Source organism: Micropterus dolomieu, linkage group LG20 (genome assembly GCF_021292245.1).
Source record: "Micropterus dolomieu isolate WLL.071019.BEF.003 ecotype Adirondacks linkage group LG20, ASM2129224v1, whole genome shotgun sequence".
Classification (NCBI taxonomy): Eukaryota; Metazoa; Chordata; class Actinopteri; order Centrarchiformes; family Centrarchidae; genus Micropterus; species Micropterus dolomieu.
Window position 1 is genome coordinate 1,582,481 of NC_060169.1, and position 3,021 is coordinate 1,585,501.

General features: G+C 40.8%; 1 protein-coding gene across 1 annotated transcript in view; it reads right to left on the bottom strand.

Annotated features, from left to right (window-relative positions):
* The window catches only part of LOC123958576 (annexin A2-B-like), a 17,591-nt gene extending 16,259 nt beyond the window's left edge, over nucleotides 1–1,332 (bottom strand). Inside the window, exon 1 of the mRNA XM_046032020.1 lies at nucleotides 1,255–1,332. The gene's annotated coding sequence lies outside the window, so the exon portion shown is untranslated. The remainder of the gene's footprint in view (nucleotides 1–1,254) is intronic.
* Nucleotides 1,333–3,021: the final 1,689 nt, after the last annotated feature.

Here is a 3,021-nt window from a genome sequence, read left to right on the forward strand (position 1 = left end):
TCCCAGAGGCCAAGGGGACGTCTCTACTCGTGTGCGACACTGTAACATGTGATTTGTGACACCGTGATCATTAAAGCAACATTATTTAGTACTCTTCCAAGTCAGTACTATCGCTGTGTCTTGTGTTGTCGCGCCTGCTCGATGTTTGGCTGTTAGCAAAGTTGGCGACTCACTAGTTTGTATTCATAAGTAATGTGATCATAATAAATGCACGTGGATGACAGTGGTGTATAAGTGAATTGCACTTTGAAACAGGGCACCAAATTGCAAAATATATCAAATCTTGCATAATTTGTTTGTTCTTTACCGCTGAAAATGAGTGCAGAACTGGACGTTTTGTTCCTAAATGATTCCCATTATTTTTCTCAGCAGACATTTTGACTTGCCATTGCAAAAAAAGTTAACATTAATGAAAGTAACCGTAATTATTGCAGTACAATTGTACTACACACTGTAAAAACCTGATAGGCTCATTGAATGAAGAAGCAAATAATGTTAGTTAAAACGTCTTTTTTTCCCTGGTTCCCCATCCCCCAATTTTCAAACTAAAATCCCAGCGTCTTTGGTTAACAGATCGATCAGACACTTATTTTGAAGGTTTAGGGAACCCCTAAGCTTTGGGTTGAAGTTGTAAAAGCTGCTTCTGTTGCCAAAAATGCACCAATGCATGCTTTCACTTATAGTTTGTAACCGAACACTAACAAAGCTAGCAAAGCTAACAAAATACTTTTTTTCCCCCTTGATTCCTGCATGTTTATGGATGGATTTGATTTGTCAACTTCATCATGTGATTGTTGTTTTTGACGTCTCTTCTAAGGACCTTTAGCAGCAGCAGACGAAGAAATAAAGAAAATAAGGAAGAAACTTCAGGCTGCTGTTGTCTCTTGGGACTTTCTTAAACTCTTTTCTTGTTTCTCCTTCCAGATAACGAGTGCGACGCTCCGTCACCTCTCTGTGATCCTCCCTGAACATGATACCCTGATTACAGACAGAGGGCAGCGAGGGTCTGCAGACAAGACTTTACCCAGCCACACCCATCAACCAGCCGGCTGTTATCACTTCTAAAGTCTCCTGAGTGAGATTTCAGCTTTTAATAGATTGTGAATGACTTGTTTTAACAGATGTTTCCTGCAGTTAAAGCACCAAAAACAACTAAAATACTTTCTGTTGTATCAGAGTTGACAGGCTGGTCATTTATTCCCGTGATCTTTTAGCAGAGTATGACTGAAATCTGTGTTGTTCATGTTTTCCTACCTTCAGAGAAGCAGCAGCAGTGAGGCAGCGAGCAGCAGCAGCTCCGTTATGATCCAGGCTGGGACAGGGTGTGGTGTTTATACACCAGCTGACTCACACACACTCCTCTCTGCCCAATCAGACGGCCCGGATGACTCAGTGGTCGAGACTTTTACACTTACAGACTGAACACATTGACATAAATTCCTCACCGAGGCTCAGATCGCCTCGCCTGTTTCCTGCCTTATTCCAAGGTCAGCAGACAGTAGTGGTTTCTGATTGGTTGGCTGTTGGCAGGTGTCCAGTAAAGTAGTAAACGTGGACATCTAAAAATCAGAGCTCGAGGTATAATAAACTCTGGGTATCCATAGCAACTATACCAATACTTAACACAACATTTAAGTGGTAATCAATGACAGTGTGCTGATTGTCTCTCAGGTCACCTGGTCAGTGTCTTCATATGATCCTGCACCTCATGACTTCACCTAACCTGAACCATACTGTTAATCTCGCCAGACTAAGAGTCAGAATCAGAAATACATTATTTTATCCCTGAGGGGAACTTGTTGTTACAGTTGCTCACGTTGCTAAACAAAGTATTAAAGAGAGAGCAGCAATAATAATAAAACATGTTGGCAAGTAGAAAATATAAAATCTAACCATATAAATATCTGTCTATATAAAGAGATATAGAAGTTTCTGCTGCCGCACCTCCAGACTGCAGAGCAGCTTTTTCCCCCAGACTCTTAAACTCTAATTCATCCTCAGCACTGCTCCATTGATGATAGTTTATTTCTGTTTACTATTTTTATAATTGCTTCTGTATTAATGTATATTCTCTGCTACGTAGCAGAAGGGAGTTACAGACTCAATTTCCCTCTATAACCTGTTATATTGTGACAAAATAAATCTACCCACCTCCCTGCCCTTTTCCCAGCACACCAACTGTGTTTACAAGAAAGCCCAGCAGCGCCTTCACCTGCTGAGGCAACTCAGGACTTTTAATGTCAGCAAGGACATTTTAACCCTGTTTACAGGATGCTAATTGAATCCATACTGACCCTTAACATTTTGTCTTGGTACAATCAAACACAAACAAAACTAAAACTAATCAGGCCAGCAAAATAACTGGTTCAAAGTCCCACTGGCCCATAGGAACATCTATAAAAAATCTTTTATTCACTCTGCAATCAACACCCCGGACAACTGAGATCATGCTAACATGCTAAAATTTGCAAGTACAGATGAGGCTGATGGAAAGGTCGTTAGTTGTAGTAGAAGTATCCTCCATGTTTCAAAGTGTGTTTAAATGTCAGAGGATCAGCGACGTTATTACAGTTCATCCTGGGGGGAACATGAAAGTCTGAACCACATTTCATCACAATCCATCCAACAGCTGCTGAGATGTTTCAGTTTGGTCCTAAGAGGACAGAATGAAATATTTTTTAATGTCGTAACTCTGCAACAATGCAGGACTTAGCAAAATTGTTCTTGTCTGGCAGTGAGATTAATTTGGACACCTAGGAGTTCATTCTGTCCACTGACCAAAGGAACAAAAGTCTGCTTAAATCCTTCTCCATGTTCGTTATTTTCACGTCAGCTAACTAAAGCATGAGTACTGTTGCTACGGTTACATGCAGTTCAATACACCTTGAGTTCTGACTTAGTGTGATGGTGAAACTGTTAAACCTGAACTGTGTTGCAGGACCTCTTAAGAAACCTTTCACTAAGTTTAAACCAAGCAGCAACCTCCTGCTCTTACAAGTGAAGCCAGTGCTGAAGCACCTT